Source organism: Melospiza melodia, chromosome 1, assembly GCF_035770615.1.
Source record: "Melospiza melodia melodia isolate bMelMel2 chromosome 1, bMelMel2.pri, whole genome shotgun sequence".
NCBI classification, from domain to species: Eukaryota; Metazoa; Chordata; class Aves; order Passeriformes; family Passerellidae; genus Melospiza; species Melospiza melodia.
The window spans coordinates 111761420-111780918 of NC_086194.1; the positions used below are offsets into that span (position 1 = coordinate 111761420).

The 19499-nt window shown below is 39.5% G+C and overlaps 1 protein-coding gene across 1 annotated transcript in view; it reads left to right on the top strand.

Annotated features, from left to right (window-relative positions):
* GABBR2 (gamma-aminobutyric acid type B receptor subunit 2) overlaps window positions 1-19499 on the top strand; it is a 457858-nt gene that overhangs the window by 80629 nt on the left and 357730 nt on the right. The window lies entirely within an intron of this gene.

The following is a 19499-nucleotide window of genomic DNA, read 5'->3' on the forward strand; positions in this document are numbered from 1 at the left end:
CCAGGCACAGAGATACTTCTTAACTGCATCTGCAGCATTTAAAGCCTTTCCTTGCTTGAAAGACTCTAGCAGCTTTTTATGACATCTGTATAATTTTCAGAGAAATCTGTGGTTTCATTGAAATAAAAATCATAGCTATTGTGAGATAATTTTAACTCTGGCACATGAAGGTGGATGGCCAGTGATTACAAAGGATTTGCATATGCCTTTTTTCAGGCTTCAAGTTATCACGTTACTCTCACTGCCCCCAACATTCACCTTGTTTCATTTCTTGTGTGGTGTAACGAAACAGATTTCTTTTCCCAATTCATTAATTCAGGATGAAACTTCAACTGAACTCCAAAGTGTTAGGAAATTTAGGCAGATGAATAAATGTATGAAAGCTCCAAAGACAGAATTGCTTGTCTGCCAAGACACTTCCCGTGATTAAAAGATGCTGTCATTTAATTGAAATAAATTATTGCTTAAAAATCACCAACCAAAGACTCAGTAAAATGACTTCTAGGATTAGCAGCCTTAAAGATGACAATACACCTCTGAATAAAATCCATATTTATTTTATATGTCAAATTAAATGAGACTATTAAAGAGTTTTTGCACTTTGGCCATATTTCATTTTGTTTGCATGGCCTACTTTTGAACTTACTTAAATTAATATGGTTAGAAGCAAGTCTTCTGAAGATAATGAAATAACTGTAGCAAATAACCACTGCAAGGAAGAGGAGGCTCTGGCATGTATATGTAATATTAAAAGAATTTTTCCTGGAACTGCTTCCATAATGAACTATTCAAGAATGTAATTTACAAACTAAGACATAGGATGAGATTTTTGAAAATGCTGCCAGAAAAAGAAATCCCTGTTCCTGTTTGTAGTTTTTAATGGCTACCAACCACTGCACGTTTGATGTGCATGCAGTCATGGGTCTGGTTAAAACTACAGGCTAAATCGTCTTTTAGTCAAGCTAGATGTAAGTGGAATTCAATGTCCTTCTTCACAGTGATACCTAGATGTAATGGGAAGATACATGGGTACCTAGAAAAGTCAGATGATGATGGTGATTATTTTATTACAAATTTAAGCTGAAGGTTGCGCATGCATGTGAGCACACAAGCCAAGAAACTAGGACAGGAAGAATGGAAAACTAGCAACCAAGCAAGAGAAGAGGTGTGAGTAAGGCCTCAGAAGATGCAAAGATGTGCCCTCTGTCATAAAGCACCCTGGGGAGAGGCAGACCTGCAGCTATGATTAAGAGTGGGCTCACAGCACAGCCAGCCCAGCCAGGGCCTTGCTGCTGCAGAAAGGGAAATTTCTGGTGCCTTCCCTGCGTACATCCCTTACCCGGCCTGCTTGCTCCTGATTTCACGGTAGGATGGCTTAACTCACTGACCAGAAGGAAAGAAATCACCTGAGTACTTTTCTGCTCTTTGATTGTTTCAGTCTACTCACTGTGGGATCAAATGACTGTCAAAAGCAGCCTTGGTGAGAGGGTGGCAGGAGCAGAAGGTCAGCACCTCTTGCTCTCATCAGCAGTGAGGTGCTAGCTCAGCTTTGGTCATGGGGATAAGCCGTACTCTGAGCTGTGTTAAGGGCAGGGGTGGGGACAGTGCATGGGGATTGTTATAACAACTCAGTTTTAGGCTTTTTCTGCTTGCTCCACCTTTATATTTTTCAGCAAGTGCCAGGACTCTAAAGAAACACTCAATAAAACATCAAAGTCTCTGCCTACATGTATAATAACTTTCACCCTAAAAAGTATGGGCATTTAGATTAACTCTAGTTTTCCCCCTTGAGCACAGGCTCATCATGATTTTATGGAAGGCCTTGTGCTTGGGAGGAGAATCATAGAATGGTTTGGAATGGACCTTAAAGGTCATATAGCTCCAGTCTCCCTGCTTTGGGCAGGGACACCTCTCACTTTCCCAGGTTTCTCAGGGCCCCATCCAGCCTGGTCTTGAACACTTGAAGGGCTGGGGTATCCACAGTTTTTCTGGGCAGCCTGTTCCAGTGCCTCACCACTCTCTGAGTAATGTATTTCTTCCCTTACATTTAATCTAAATCTCTACTCTTTCAGTTTAATGCCTCTTTTTTCTATCACTATCTGCTGTGTAAAAGTCTCTCCCCCTCTTCCTTATAAGCCCTATTTAAAGCACTCGAAGATTGCTAGAGGCTTCCCTAGGGCCTTTTCTTCTCCAGGTTGACCAACCCCTATTGTCTTCAAAGGAGAGGTGTCTTATCTGTGCAGAGGAGCAGCAGGTGGGGTGCTATGAGAGCAGAGTAGAGGGTCGCCTCCCTCAATTGCTTGCCACACTCCTTTTGGTGGACCACAGGATGCAACTGACCCTCTGATCTGTGAGTGCACACTGCTGGCTTTCAGCCCAGAGAATGTTGCTGGGAACAAGACCAGCAGAAGTAGCAGAAGTTATCAGACCTGGGAGAGCAGGAACATAGATGCCAGTTCCCAGGTGTTCATGATTTAAGGAAAGGCAGATAAGGGGGCAGTATCCTCTGTTTCCTGTGATGCTTTCTGGTCGGGCAGGCTGTACCAGCCCCAGCTGACTCCTTGTGCACATCCAGTGTGTGCAGAGGTGGCAGAGTGGTAGCTCTGACATGAGATTTGGTCTTCTGAGTTCTTCTCTTGTGTTCCTTAGGCTGCTCAGTGTGTCCTCACAGCATTCTTCTTAAAGACAGCTAAATGGAGCAGTGAGTGACAATATTTCAACCTTCTCATTGTCTGTTCATCACTTAGATATCAAACATCAGTAATGTGTGATTTCCCCTTGCATTCACTCTTTTGTTTTACCAGAAAAGATTTTAGCATAGGTTTTGAATAGTATCAGTAGATTTATCGGTCTGGATGCACCTAATCTCCCCAATGTTTGTTGACTGTTCATAAATTATGTTATGCAGTAGGTTGGAATGGGTTATATTGCTACCTTAAACAATTCAGAGTGCAAACTCCTGACAACACAACATCATCTTTAGAAAGGAGAGGCTTTAAATGTCCAGCACAAATCATTACCACCTGAATTAAGAGTAACTGGTAGAGAACTGAACTGTTTTCCTGTGTGTGTGAACAGAATTTAACTCTGACATTGATTAATCACTACAATTAACTAAACATACTGAGAATTGTTCTACTCTGGTCCCAGAAAAATGCTTGTTCTCGAGTTTGCTGATCACAATGTTGGGTCAAGCAATGAATTAGGATCTTATACATAACTTTGTGGACTTTGAATGCACTGTATCCACCTCACAAACAAGGACTGGATTTTACCAGTTCAGAGCCTATATGGACGTAAAATGACTGGCCTATATAGATCAATATGAGGATCAGGAATGCAACAATATCTCCTGGTCTCCTGCAGAAAATACTTTGGGCAAATGAATGCACACACTCCAGTTTAGCAGGCTGGGTTTTCATGCTGGTCTTACCGCACTCTTCTGCTGCACAGCTGCTGACTGGCCATGCTCCTTGAGATCTTTAAAAATTTTAATGAAAGAATGACTAAATGTTTAACTTTTATTGCCTGCACTAGGTGGGTGATAGGAAGTTGGTTATTCCTGACACACAAGAAAGTGCTAGTTATTGATTCTCTTCCTCTTCTCCTTCCCTCCCTCCTCTCCCTCCCTGGTCTTATAATGTTTGCTGAACACTGTGGGGTATGGGGAAGAGTTGAACAGAAGCTGGTAACAGCTGCTGCATGCTGCTGTTCTCTATCATGCTAGTAGTCTGGTGACAAGCCTAAGGATATTGCTAATTTATCAGCCAAATCCACAAGTTACAGGTCTGTAACACTCAAGAGTATGTGAATGTCATGAAAGTTTGGATCCAGCATCACAATGATGTTTAGTGAAAAACAAAAAAGGAGGAAAGATCGTACTGATAGTATTATATAAAACATAGAGGTAGCATGTCCTCTTTTTCATCTCTTTATACTAAAAAAATTCAAATATCTTTAAAAACACATTTTTCATACAGATACTGCAGTGTGTTGGACCACTTCCTTTCTGTTTGAATGCCAACATTTCAGAATGCTAGATCTGAAAAAGCCTTGTGTAAACTGCACTGAATAACAGAGCATACGGTAATGAGGCAACATACATGATGTTCTCCCAAGTGAAAATGATACAGAACACTCAGTAAAAGAAATTTGGATGTCTGTTAGAAATCTAAATTAGCAGTGTGACAAGGCTGTCTTACAAAAATATTTCACAAGTTCTCAAAATTCCATCACAGATGTGGTTTCTCAGAGGATATTGCCTGCATGTACATCTGCTGCAGTAACATGACTGGTTTCTACTTATTTAGATGTCTCAGGTTGTACTCTTCAGAGAGGGATGGCAGTAGTCTCTGGGAAAGCAGGACAGAAGTATTGATAAGGTGCCAAGGGTTTTGGGTTAGACACAGGCCTGAGCTTAGGATCAAGTGTTACAGGAGGCTATAGGGTGCACAGGAAAGCATATAGGAGCTGCATGGGCAGAGACTTATGTCTGTTGCTCTTTATCAGAAAATATTATGATTATGCTTTTTTTCAGTTGGGCTCTGTAAGCCTAGCCCTGGGGAAAGAATATGCAGAAGGCAGGAATGGAGAAAGATTTTCAACAGAGTGTGAAGGAGAAGGATTGGAGTGAAAGTAATTGGGATGTCTCAGGGCAGAAGTGGTGCTAGGGTTAAGGAGTACTCAGGGAAGAGATGGGAACGTTACATGATTGTACATTCTTGCACACACAACTGGCATCTGCTATTTCCCTTCCTATTTTAAACAGATGGTAGGAAATCAGAAGAATTTTTTATTTGATTACCTAAGGGGAGTCATTCAAATGAGATTTGTCCTTAAAGGGCTCACAGTCACAATTTAGATGAAGAGTGTTTTAGGACAGATTCACTCAGTGACATTTTTGTCTGCCAGGATTGGTTCAGGGTCTCTTACCTTATCTAATTTTATCGTCTGTTCCCAACCATTTTGTTACCTCCAACCTAAGTCTTCCCAACACTGTTTTCAGAGATTTATAGAATACAGTTCTCATCTGAAAGACAATGTTGTAAGAATAAAATGGGAATTGCATTTAAGTGCTTTCCTCTTGTCTCCTGACTAGCAGTAACTCCAGAGTGAAACACTGTGCACCCCACAGCTGGGGAGTGATGGGCATCCAGGGTTTGCTTCCACAGGATGCAGCATGTGCTGGCAACTTCTGGGGCTGGTCCCAGTGCAAGGAGCAGTCCTGAGAAAAGCAATGAATGGATATTAGAAATATTTATTCTAAATGAGATCCCACTTTTCTGCTCTGTTTACCAAGATTAGCAGATGCCTTCTTTCCAGGAATATAGCCTAGACAGTCTGGTGTTTTCTAGGAGAAGTTGTAATTACAATAAGTTATAAATACCTTACATCATTATACTGTTTCAATAATTCAATTATTACAAGGAATATTATAATCAGAGCTTTCACTGAGCTTTCTTGACTCTGACTTGCCAGGAATTATTCTGGGACCTTGGCAAAAGGTGACACATCCTGTGTTTCTGGTTTAATAAACATTGTCATAGTATTTTTCCTCAGCTGATAGAGGTTGCTGGGTGAACCTAAGTATGTAAAAATGAAAGATGGTATCGCTCGCTTGACTAAATGGTGTTTTAATAAAAGGTTTCAGACAAGCTAAAATTCATCTAGTTTGAAAAATTGTGCCAAAACAGTGTGAAATTAGTACAGGGAAAACAATTGTCTAACTAGCCACAACAATCTGCAAATAATGCTTTTTATAGTGACGGAGAACAAGCCATGATGGAAATGTAATTTAAAAAACAAAAAATAAAGTTTCAAATAAATTCTTTCATGAGAGCCAGAGAGAATATTGTTGTTATATGAAGATTAACAATACCATTCTTTCTCAATCATTTTATATATGTATGTATATATTCCAGTTTCTGTGTTAAGTAAATGCTAGCCAAAATAATTTTCTTCTTTCTCATTGCAAAATTATTCTTATTGATGATGGAAAGTGTGATACAAACTGTAGGCTCAAAAGTTTTATCTGCACAGCTTCATTCCAAAAATGGGGTGAAGACCCTATCTTTTCAGTGCTCATAGGTACTGCTTGAAAAAAAAGACCTTATTAAATTAATGCTGGAATTGCTGCTGGGTTGGCTGGAATAACTGCTGCATTGGAGACTGCTATGAATAGACATGATGTTGTGAGGCTGTCTTGCTTTGCTTTCAGCTCTTGTGGCAACTTATTATTGAAATATCATGATTAATTTTGCTTGAAAAGGACCTCTTGGGATCATTGGGTCCAACATCCTGCTCAAAGTGGCCAATCTTGAAGCTCTCTCAGGTTGCTCAGGGCCCTGAACTGTCAGGTGTTGAAAATTTCCAAGGATGGAGGTTTTCCCAAGCTGTCTAGTTAACTTGTTCCAATCCTTGATCACTCAACTTGCCCTTGTACCTCTTCAATCAGAATTGGTCTTGCTGCAGCTTGAGTCTGTGGGCTCTTGTTCTTCCATGGCATGTCTGTGAGGAGAGTCTGCCTCCGTCTGTATTCCCCATCGGGGTCTACAAGGCTGCCCTCGTAGCCTGCCCTTCCCGAGGCTGAAGGAGCCCAGCTTCTCCAGCTGTTCCTCACGCATCCCATGCTCCATCACCCTCTTGATGTTTCTCCTTGGTTTCTCTCCTGTTCATCAGAATTTCCAGTGTATCCAAAGGCTCAAAAATGAGCAGGCCGCTTGAAATGCAGCTTTGACAACGATGACTAAAAGGGAGTAGTCTGTCCCATGAAACCCCTGGCTGTGCTTCTGCTGGTGCAGAGCAGTCTGCACCCACTGCTGGCACCCATACAACTTGTTTTACACCAGACTGCCCCTTTCCTGTCTCGGGGTGCTGCTTGGCCTGTCAGCCCCCCGCCTGAGCTGCTGCACGGGGCTCTTTGCTCCTATGTGTGAGACTTTGGATTTGCCTTGATGAAATTCCCGACGGTGCTGTTAACACAAACCTTTGGCTTGTCGGTGAAGGGCAGCAGAGCCCTCCTGAGTACAAACATGAGCTTGACTTGGCTGAGCTCAGGTAAATGAGTCATGAGCAAAGGGCTTCAGTTTGCTGTTCCAGCAGCTTCCCTGAAGTAGAAAGCTGTGTCCTTTGGGGAGCTGGGTAAGGGAAGTCTTGGCCTCTGTCCCGTTCCACTTGGCCCCACAGTTTCTGGGGTTGCCATGATGTTCCTTCTAGCTCATTCAGCTTCTGCATTTTTTCTGTTCTGTGCAAGAAGTTCTTGAATCATTCATGTAACCAATTGCAGTTTTCTAAGCTAATATTACCCATTTTGCTGGCTTCCTATAGTTAATCAATGACTCTAAAGGAGAGGTTTATGTTTGCATATCACCAAACTCATTTATTCAGAAATCAGTGGCATCACGGAGTTAAGTGCCTTTAGATTCAAGTCTAAAAAGGAAGGTAGGTTTGACAAACACTTGCTGGCAGGAGTTGGACTCAACATAACAAGAAGGTTAGCTGACTTTGACCTTTGTGTTTACAGCATTAGCTGATATTTAGAGCCTGTTGTTTGTGTCTCTTCTCAGCTTGAGGTAGTCCAGTCTTGCCACTCAGAAGAGATTATTCTTTTTTTAACTGCCAGGCTCAAGATAGACAGGACAAAGCGCACTTCTGTTCTCTTGCTAAAGGTGTCCTGAAGCTATTTGAGTTAAATTAGAAATGTTCCTCTGTCTAGATCATCAAGTGGAAATAAAAGGTAAATTCTTCTCAGGTCCTTGACGTCTTGATGTTTTGGTGGCTTGTAGTAAAAGGAAAGAATCATCCCATGAAAAATAAATACTTTGCTTTAAACAGAAGAAATACCTTTTTGAAGATTTAACTATAAATATTTTCTAAAAGTGAGAAGTCACAGAGTGAGTAATGTTAATAAGAAGGCTTATAGAAACTCTGTGAGGTTTTAAATGGGGTCTGTTTACAAATGGAAGGAAATTAAATTATTTTTAACAGATTAAAGCTGTGCCAAAATCACTTCTGATTTATTATTTCTAAATAGAAAGCAGTACTATTTGCATTATGTCACTTTTAATGCAGATAGCTGATAAAAATGTGATTTTTTTTTTTTGTCTTAAATGTTGCTGTTATGCTGCACTAAAACTTCATATCAGCTTAATTTATATAGATCTTACATAACTTACTCATATTGTTTTACATATTTTTGATTAAATGGCATTTAGACTCACATCACCCTATTGGGTGGACACTAAGAACTTGTATTAAGAGCTTACCCAGTATTTTCTGGACTTGAGAAGGTACAGGAACTAATGCTGCTAAATGTTTTTGAAAAGGCCAAGCTAGACTGTCTAATGACATTTCAAGGTGCATGTACAAATTTATCACCAATGATAAATCATGGATTAGAAAGTGAATCCTTTCTACTCAGTGAGGAATACAGGGCTTACCAGTATAAGTTGCTCCTAATACACCTGGTAGAATTAATGCAGAAATAAGTTGAAAACACATCAAAACAGCACTATAAAGAGTTTCTTCAACTGTCAGGAACGAGTCAAAAAGAGGAACTATTACTTTTATAAGTTTTTGATAATCTCTTTTCCAAATGTTGTGGCATAGAGCAGAGGTATGCAGCACTCAGAAGTTGATTATCAGTAGGTTGTGTACCCAATATTAAGTGCTGTAAAGCCTTTTGTTTGTTGATTTGAACATTAAAATGCAAGCTTGGGAAACAATTTCTCTGAGTAACACTGCAAATAACTCTTGTAGTCTAATTTTCCTAAATTTGTTTTCTATTGTAATCTCAATTAATTAATTATGTTTATATTTTTTCTAATGTTTATGGTTGTACACACACTGTTCATAGTTTATGAATAAAAGAAATTCACAGAAATGGTTGCAACACAGTGGAGAAAGCAGTGGACAAATTTTCTGTTTCCTTCCTGTAATGTTATCATCATTAATTTAAAGCATGAGGAGTTCTGAAATCTGGAGGTGTACTTGTTTTGTCATATCTGCATATCTGTGGAAATATTCTGAGCTTAAAGCAGTCAATAAGCCTTTGTGGTTAGGGGAGACATGACACTTTTCTCCCCCTTCCAACTCTGTCATGTTTGCATGCTAACACATCAATGCCACCCAAATCCATGTTAATATTTGTGATTCATACATATCCCTGTCTCTCTCTCCTCTTCTTTGCTGTGGGTGGGAGTCTCCTATCTTCCAACTCCTACAGTAGCTTAAACTACATTTTGAACACATTAGAAGAGGCTTGTTACACAGTCTCCCATTGGTTTGCATATAGCAGTGTAAATAGGAGGCAGTGGAAGAAATGATCCCTCTTTTTTTCCACTTGTTTTATAGTTTCTAGGGCATACAGTCTCCACTGCACCTGAGGAATAGGCTCTTCCATGTTTTTTTGAACTGGCACCTGAGATGTTATTTTGTTACCATGTACTTCTCAGCTCAGCAAGCTGACTTGTGCTTCCAGCTCCATTTGCTGGAGCAGATTTGTCTTGGCTTTATTAGTTTGTTTGAGGTGAAGGGTTTTTGTTTTTGTTTTGTCTGTTTGCTTGTTTCTTTGCTTGTGGATTTCTTTTTTTAAGATAAGTACGTGGAACTCTACTGCCAAATTATCCTATTCTTGAAGCTAACATATGGACTGTTTGAAAAGAGGATTTCCTTTTAACTGCTGTGTTGTCCTTCACCTTCAAAGCATACCAGTCAAATCAGGGCAGCAGGAAGATCTGTGGCAGCCAGCAAGGCTGTTGTCCTCCTCTGTCCTTGTCCCTGTATACACATGCTGGCACAAACGTGAAAGTACACATCCTGCTTTGACAAAATGGAAGAGATGGTGTGAACTCATCCATTTCCATGTGAGGTCAGCAGTCATATTCAAACAACTGTAAATATTAGTAGTAATTTGTCAGCTTGCTTTACCTGAATTGGGAACCGTTTGCATAAACTCTTCTAATTGGGCTGTGGAAAGGGGGCAGCCAGGTGATGTGTTTCTGATCACAACCGAAGTAAAGAATGCTTTTCCTGGCACTACTGTGGCATCTGGTCTGTCTTGCTAGTATACATCCTCACTACTGGTTTTGAGCTAGATCTTGTGCCTCCCTCCTGCTCCAACATCTTCCACAGCTGCCAATTTTTATGCAGTTTCCAGTAACCAACAGAAAACCTTTTTAGGTCTCTTTTTCTGCACCACTACTTTGTACTAGAAGACTTTAATGACAGAAACCCCTTTGCTCCCCTTGAGACACTCTGAGTGTCATATTGAGTAAGACATTTGAAATCCCGTGAGGTATTCATAGCGCTGGTTCATTTTGAGAGTGGTTTCCTTGGACAAGGTCATTGTCAATTTAATATTTCACCGTGTCAGGACTTTCCCATTTTCATTCATTTTATCTCCTAAAAAATTGTAAGATTTTAACTCATTCACACTGCTTCCTCTACCTATATGATGCCACAGTAAAAAAATAAAATCGATCCAGAGCTGTACAAAGTACTTTTCTTTGCTTGACAGTGTAGTGTCAGCCATGCTTGACAGAATGATTAGAATCATTCTATTAGCATTTTCTACCATTTCAGCCTGTTAAGATTCTGGGTGACAGTCAGTACATGTTTGGCAAAAGAATGTCAAGAATCTGCACTGTTCCCTGTACAAGCTTAAAGCAATTTATCTCCGTTGGAGTACATGGTATAAAAGAAAGCAGGCTGTCTTGAGGAACTTGATATTTGCATGATTTTTTAATTTATTTTTTATCTCTGGGCAGCTTAGGACTGAATGAGTCTGACAAAATCATGGAGATTTTAAGGCAGGGTTATCTCCATAGACAGATGGAAAAACTTACATGTTTCTCTATCCAGTTACTGAACTAGTAAGTGATTTTTCTACTATGATGATTCAGGCAGTTCAGTCATTTACAGTTTATTAGAGTTTAGTCAAGCCATTTTTAGTGGCATTTAGGCAAGTTAAAAAAGTCAATTTACACAGGGATGAATGCTACTCATGCATATAAGCTTTGCTTGTGGGATAGCAGAGCATTACTTGCCAAAGTAATAGCAGCAGTCAGGGAAGTTTCAAATATAACCACAGTGGGAAGACAACTCGGCAGATGACAGAGGATTTGGTAGTTTGGAACTTCTTCATGGTGTGTCAGTGAGATTTCTGTAGAGCTGGTTACAGCCAGCAGGAATTCCTGGTTCAGGAATTCCTGGTTCAGTGAGACATGTCTGCGGGAGTTCGTGTTGGGGTTTCTTATGAAGGAGGATAGTGTCCTCAGAGACAAAACAGTTCTTGGGCTCCTACATTCATCTTGGGTAGCAAGCAGGGAAGGAGGTGAGGAACAAATTTTGTTGTGAGTGGGCCGCAAGCATGAAACACATTTAAGAAACTAAAGGAAGATAATTAGGGTGACCTAATTATGCTAAGATGGGCACGCTAGCAGACCTTAGCCTCTAGGATGGATTTTGCTTGCAGATTTCAGACTTGCATTGAATATATTTGCTTTTAAACATCTGGGTGGTTGACCTGGGGTCAACTGCAGGTTTGAGCTGTGCTCTCTGTGGGCATTTCACCTGCACCCAGCTCAGCTCTATTTCATTTTTATGTCACATGGCCTTTTTTGGGGGGAGCCTAAGGAGTGAACCTCCAAGGGTCAATACTTCAAGGTGAGTAATACTTACAGAAAATCTTAACTAAGCTTAATTAAGGGCTGTAAGAAATAGAGCATTGGTCAGTCTGCTTGTAGAAATCCTGTACTACTCTGCTGAATGTGAGTGGTGAGGATTTATTTGTCAGTCTGCTACCTTTTCTTGATCTTGCAAAGGAACAGCTGTTTGTTAATCATGTTGCAATTTGCAGTGTGGAGGAAGTATATTGCTTTTATAGCTTTAAAGCTATTGAAATTTAGTGTTCATGCATGAATGTGACAGGACCACATATCAGACAGATCCACCACTTCAAGATTTTGAAGTGGTCCCTAATCTCTACCAGTTATATAAAACTCAGATCAGGGAGGGCCTTTAGATAGGAAAAAAACAAATTAAGTTTGGCTTGAAGTAATACCTATGACAACCTTGCCTACAGGGCTAATGAAATTGGAAACCATTTTGAACAGGTTTCCATTCCAGTGTCTCTCCATACTTCCAGGGCTGGTCCTTCTCTTTTCTTTGCCTCTTAGGCTTAACTTTGAGTCAACTCCCCATTGCAGATAAGTCCATGGCACCTCAGGTTCTCGTTAGCAAGGTTGCTAATTAGCACTGGGATTTTGGGGGTTTTTCATACTCCCAAAACTGTGACTGTGAAGCATTGTGCCTACTGACAGGCTGAATGTCATGCCATCTGTGCAGCTGCTGAAATAAAACTTTATTCTCTCCATGATTTTTCTTTTGCCTGGTGTTAAGGGGGAAAAAGAATATAATGCTAACTGTGCTGATATGTACTCTATCCATTTCCAGCCTAAGACTTCTATAAAATGGTAAATTATTGTAGTCTCATGCTATGTTAATTCAAGCCAAATTAAAGCATACCATGAATTTAATTTGGCTTTTATGGGCTAACTTAATGGTGGTTTATCCAAAGGATCACACATTATTCCTCATTAGATAAATTAACTTAGCAGAATTTCATTCACTATGGACAAAGTTCAACTGTTTTACATCACAGAAAGATTTTAATTAAAAATCATGGACTTGTGATGGAGGTTATTATACCAGATTTTCTTGACCTTTGAGTCAAAAAAATTATTTTTTGCTATTCTTAATTCATTATGCCCTTTCTGACCTCTTACTTTGTCAGCTGTATTTTAATTCTGATTTTTGTCTGTGTTTCGAAAGTTCTGGTTGGGGAATTTAAAAACAAAACCACACAGCAAAAAGAACCTCTTTCAAACAGTATTTCTTCAGAAAAGTCATGCTGGGAGCTACACATACCACTAAGCACTCTTGATGTTGAATATAATCCTCTAAAGTAGAGGAGTTTCATCATATTTTCCAAAAATGCCAGGTGCTTTCGGACCTTTTATTAAAATTCAAATATATTCTCAAGGATGCTACAGACATCCTTGTGATAGCTTAAGAGATTGTCTCACATTTTCCAGGTAAATGACTTTCAGAAGTTATAAGAACATTTCTGAAGGGCCTTGGAGTCATCTGTGCCTCTTGTCATCCCTGGTGAATGTTTATTTGGAAATTTCTCTGTTTGTGAGCACTGAGACATGGGCCCTGTTGCCATATGACAGAGGCACACAAGGGAGACCTTATTTCAACATAACCCTTAACCAGAAGGATGAGAAGAGTTTTGGTTTTTCTGTTTTTTTTTCTTTTTTCCATATCTCTTCACCCCCAGAATAATTTTTTAATTTCATGTCCGAAAAGTATCAAGAAAGATTTCTTTCTTTTTTTTTTTGCCCCTACCCTTTTTTGTAAAAATAAAGCCTTTTCCATGAGTAAGTAGGTCATGATAAAGAAAGAATTCATACAGCAGACTTCCCCTACAACTGCTTCTTGCTGCTTGCTAAGGGTCAAGTGATTTTTCAAAATATCTTTGCATTCCTGTCTTGGTTCCAGTTGCAGCTTATTACTGCAGAGAGGGGTGCCAGGTGGTCTACCATGTATATCACTGGTACTTTAAATGTTTTGCTCTAGTGCACCTCTATTTTCTTCCACCTACAAGAACTTCTTGATTTTTATTTATGAATTTGGATTTTTTCTCCTTCTTTGTTCTCTTACTTCAGTCTTTCATTTTATTTACTGTCAAGAGCACTGCTGCATACCTTTTTAGTACGTAACAATTTTCAGTGTACTGAAAAGACACACTTAGAGATGGTACCCTTCCCTGCATGAGATGATTTTCCTATTCCCAGAATTACCTGGGGAAAAAAAACCCAATGCTATTAAAACTGAATACATAGTCAGTTTCAAACATAAGGAAAGGAGAAAACTGGTGAAACTATACCTTTAAAGGCAGTTTCAGAAAATTTATTTTCAAAGCATAGAATGAAGTACGATGTATTAGTTTTGATTGTTCTTGCTAAGTCTTGTCTTTTGCATACTCTATATGTGAAAAACAAAATCCAGTGTCATATTTAAATGACACATCTTTTCACTTTTCTGAATTCTTCCCTATATTCTAGAAAGTGCTGGGGAGGGAATGAAAGGAAATCTAACAGAAATATTTCAGCAGAATGTGACTATGAAAACGTAGACTATTTCTGGCGGTGTAATGATAAGTAATAAATGGTAATAATGAAAGGAAGAAAAAAAACAGAGACAAGTTCAGAATTGAAGAATTGACATTAGTGACTCTGTGTTGAACCTGCCAGTATTGTCTCCTTTAGCTCTCAGTCTGTACTTGAGCAGCAGCTGGCAAATACCTTGTAATTCTACTACCGCACGTGTCTGAGAGACAACAAAATAATCAGCAGATTGCAACAATAAATTTAAGTGATAATGATCTTGGGGTTCAAGTGCCTGAAGCAATTAACACCTTCTGAGGTTACTTAAATGCAAAAAACAGAACTGATTTCCTAGGGGCATTTTACAAAGTATTTTGATTAAAATAAAGTCTGAAGATATTTTCTTCAATTATTGAATAATTAAAATAATTCTTTGTTTTGTTAGCAACTATTGTAATGTTGAACTTCTTGGTAAAAATTGGAATAGCTGGAGAAAGCAAAGCCAGCTTATTCTCAAAACCAGAATATATTATTTGTTTTCTAAATATGTTTGGATATATTATTTTACTGTTCCTTTGGAATTTTTATGCTTTTCCATAATGCAGCATATTTCCATAAAACATAATGGCAATGGAGAGCATAGGTTAGGTTGGGAGGAAGAATTAAGCAAAGTATTAGTCTCCCTGTTAATACTGAATTTTCAAAAATATCTGATAGGTGTTTGAGCACCAGAATGTCAGGAAAAAAACCAATACAGTACCAAGACTTAGTTTTGTGGGGTTTTTTTTTATACCATAAAACTCTGAATGTGAACATCCACAAGCAGCTTTAAGGATACTTGGAGAAAAATCTAATTCAAGAGGATATTGTTTTTGGGAACATCCATCCATTTCAAGTAATGCTGATAATTAAAAAACATCTGTAAAACCATCTTGGGTAATATTTTATTAGATAAACGCAGAAGTGAGTAAGTTAAATAAAATAGACTGTATGTTGTGGGTGAGCCAATACAATAGGGATGTTATAATATCCCCTCTGGTCCAGGAACACTTGAACTAACACCAATTGTATTCAAGATGGCAAGTCCAACTGCAGAACAATCCAACAAAACTCAGGAACTTGTTCTGTGGGATCTGACTAATTGCTCATTTTGCACAATAGGGTCTCTCTAAGGCCTAAAAGTTAGCTTTCTGTTAGCAATTCACAAGAAGGTAACTATGTTTTGAATTCCTGCTCAACTTCTTACATCCTAGCCAGTGTTACCTGAATTCCATTGCTGTATGGCCCTCGAACAGCTCCTGCACAGGACTGGTGGTACAGCCAGGAGAAAAAAAAAATGAGGGAAAAGAAAAAGGCTGTGGATCTCTGCTTCACTATGGACCCTCATGGGCTGCAGGGGGCCACCAGCCTGTCTCACCATGGGCTGCAGCACCTGGAGCATCTCCTGTCCCTCCTTCCTCACTGACCTTAGTGCCTGCAGGGCTGTTGCTTTCATATCTTTTTTCTTGTTCCTCTTTCACAGCTGCTGTACAGTGGGACGTTTTTGCCTCCTATTAAATGTGTTACTATAGAGTTTCATCAGCTGAATGGGCTCCGCTTTGGGCAGTGGGCAGTTTTGGAGCTGGCCAGAACTGGCTGTCAGTTCTGGGGAAAAATGTGGGGGCAGCTCCTGGTGTCTTCTCGCAGAAGTCACCCCTGCTGCTCCTCTGCTACCAAAACCTTGCCACATCAACCAATAGTTGCATTATTAAAAGGGAGAGATTTTCATATCATAAACACACTAAATGCTTCTTCAGAAGTTCTTCTGAACTTCTGTGTGTGTTACAGTTGCTCATCAGGGAAAAGCTTTACCTTTGTTTGACAGAAGACTTCGCCTTTCCAGCTGAATGCAAGTTTACTCTGAAAAGAGGAAGTGAAATTAATATCTGATACTGCTGCATGTTTAATCGGGATGGAAACATAGACAGAGTCAGTTTTGATTACACAGGATTTATCTATTTGCTACATCCCAATTTCATTTAATATTGGAGTCCTTAAATTGGAATCATTCAGTGTAAATGTTATATACTCCAAGAAATAGTAACAAAACTGAAAATATAAGTCATATAATAAAAAAAGGGTATTGTTGGGAAAAGTAAATATAATTCACTTATAAGGAGAGACAGGAAGTCTTTGTTTATCTTGCTTGGTGAACTCCGTTCCAAACAGTGAACTGGGTAAAAAGAAAATGTCTTGAGCAAGAGACTGAGCCTTCACAAGGTGTTTAGACAGGTTCTTAGGACATAAGTGGACAGAGGAGCAAGTGGTCTCCCTTGCTTTGGGATCAGTCATTGGAGTGGCTGGTGGGACCCAAGGCAGAATATAAGCTGCTAAATGAGATGCCAAGCACCAGTACCTTAGAGGTAGCACTTGGTGAGCTGTGCAGCAGGCAGAATCAGATAAAGAAGTTGCTAGATAAAGTCTAGAAGTATGTCAAGAGGTGTCAAGGTAAAAGAGTTCATTTACTGGGAAATATTTCACTGAATAGATTAAGTCCTCCTCTGCTGTTGCCAGTCCTTCTAAAGCAAAACCAAATATGATTGCTAAATATGATTGCATTATTTTAGTTAAATTAGAATATGATAGAGAAATCACATACAGAAACCTTTTGGGATGAGTTAACTTCAGTTTTAAGACAGAGAAGTTTAGTGTACTTGCTGGAAGGGGTTGCTTTTATTTTTCAAATGCAGAACATGGGAATGGCTATAGCAGTTCAGACCAGACTTGATCCAAGTACTTGGCTTTGTCAGTTCACCAGCAGGAAAGGATGAGATCTTTGTCTTGCTTCCCTAGAATAGTATCCTGGCCACCAGCAGTCTGTGATTCAAGTGTTTAGTGAGAATATTGCCATCTCTCCATTAAGAAGTTTTGAATTGATTTTTTGATCTACGAACTAGTCCAATTAATTTTCATGTATTTGTGAATACATGAAATGTATTTTATGAACTTTTAGCATTCATAACATCCTCTGGCAAGACATTTCACACCTACTTTGCACAGTGTGAAGTGTTCTAGAACAATTGAAAAGTAGTGCTTTTTCTTTCAATGGATAATTATGTTGTCACCAGATGCTGTGTTTGTCAAAGTGGAGGTTCCAAGAGCAGTCATACAAACTCATGGAGAGAAAATCCAGCTACAGCAATTAAATGCAAAAATATAATTGCTGGCTTTTAAAGTACCAAAATCACAGATACATGAAAACAGAGACAAACCTCAGGGGAAGCATGCCCTGCCCATATAAAGCAGGCAGAGTTTGCCAAATTGATTGACATTTTTTGTAGCTCTGAGCAGTTGTCTATATGTTCTTCACTGAATTGTCTGTATTTATTGAGGACTTTAAAGAAGTCAGTGAAAATTAAATTAAAATAATTGTTGGTGTTCCTCATCTCTTAGCTCCATTTGAGCCGATGTTGTAACACAGTTGTTGATGTTTCTAGGCAAGACTTTGTAGAGGATAGGAATAAGGCTTCATACCTTTGTTCTTTTTGTTCAAAGTCTCTTAAAATATTTATGAGCATTTAGGGCAGATTGCTGCTGAAAGCTCTGATATCACTTGATAAAGTTGGATATTTTATTATGCAGATGACAGCTGTTTGTTAGTCCCTCTTTTCATAAAGGCTCTCTACCATCAATTGTCAGTAGCTCAATAGACACCAAAATAGTTCCTCATGTTTACTTTTACTCAGAAAAAGTGTAGTTGTGCCAGAATACAGCTTGCTGAGAAACAGTTCAGCATAGCTATCCAACAGCTAGAAATCTAAACATAATCACACGTGTGACCAGAGTATCTGTCCCTGCAATGCTCACTGCTGTGCGACTCCAACAAGATCAGTTAAATTGCAAGTATCTGCTGTTGTGCTAGCCCTGTAATTACTCAAACCTGTCGATGTTATGGAGTTGGCAAAACTTTTTATTGTATGAGAGCCACATGAATTTCTGTTCTGTGCACCAAGGACTTGCAGTGCGTTATGCTTATGGCCATGAGGATTTCAGTGCACACCCCAGTGTCGCTTTCTCTGTCTGCCAGACAGCCCTCCTGGCAGCCAACAACCCTCACAGGTCACTCCTGCTGCTTCTCCTGACTTCAGTGATGTGGGGCCTTCACATGGGACATCCTTTCTCCCAGCTGCAGAGGGCCTTTGGGTAGGTGGGAGGTCTCTCCTGTGTATTCAGCGGCTGTGCTGTTCTCTCCAGAAATGTTTCTTGCCTGTGTGCACCCCTAACGCCTCAGGCAGTTCTTCCTCCCTGTGTATTCACATCCTTTTCTCAGTGGAGGATTATAGTTTTTCTTTGTCATTTATCTGCTCCTTTGAAGAGGATTCAGGAAGGTTCACACTTCAATCCACAAATTCCTTTGACTCTTCTCCTTTGCAGCAGTTCATCTGGCTATTTTTCCTAATTAAAATAGGCAGTTCTATGTACACTTTGTCAGATGCCAGCTGTGATATTAAGCTGTCTTTGTCATAGCAAGAGGCAGGACACTTCACAAACCTTTGCTTAGTGATTTCGTTGTATTTTCCCTTGTGAATTTTCCAGGTAGTCTGTATCAAGTCAGTGTGCTAAGAGATACACTTAATGTAATTATTTCATTAATATGTATGTTTGCTATTTATATTTTGCTTATTCCTGGCTTTTGGCTGAGAGTAAGCACAGCAATTAATGTGTTTGGGGTAGGCAGTTCTCAGCCCCTTCTCCTGAAGAAAATTGTGATAAGTGGCAAATAACATGTACTTGAAATTCTAATTTTGGTAAATGTATTGCAACCATGGTCAGTGTTTCAATGTGCAGCCAAGTTCAGGGGCACAGCATAGCTGCCCTGTTTTATACATGGCTTGAAAGGGAGCTGGCTGAGTTCAAGTCAGTGAAGTAGACATGTTGATGACAATTCAGGCAAAATATCAAAACTTAGTGGTAAAAGCAGTGTTGGCTCCTTCAGATTATATTTTTCATGATGCAAGTTTGTGACTTTTTATGAGGGATTCTCTCCCCTTCATTGTTATCAGTCATGCTACAATTAGTAAGACAATCAGCTTCTTGTCATCATCATGTGGCCAGGACTTTCTAGCTTTTGCTTTTTAGTGTGGATTTTGGTTCTTATACAGTCTTGAGTTGTCTTGTAGATTGCTGCCAAGGGTTTTCCCTGGACCCAGCTGGAGTCACTTGGAGACAACAATTCAGCAAGTTGTTGAGTGGCAATATGATGGGAATTTAGGCGATGTCTTTCAACAGCACTGCCCTCTTGTATGGTTACATATGTAGGGTTTGGGAATTGAAGACCATGAGCAGCAG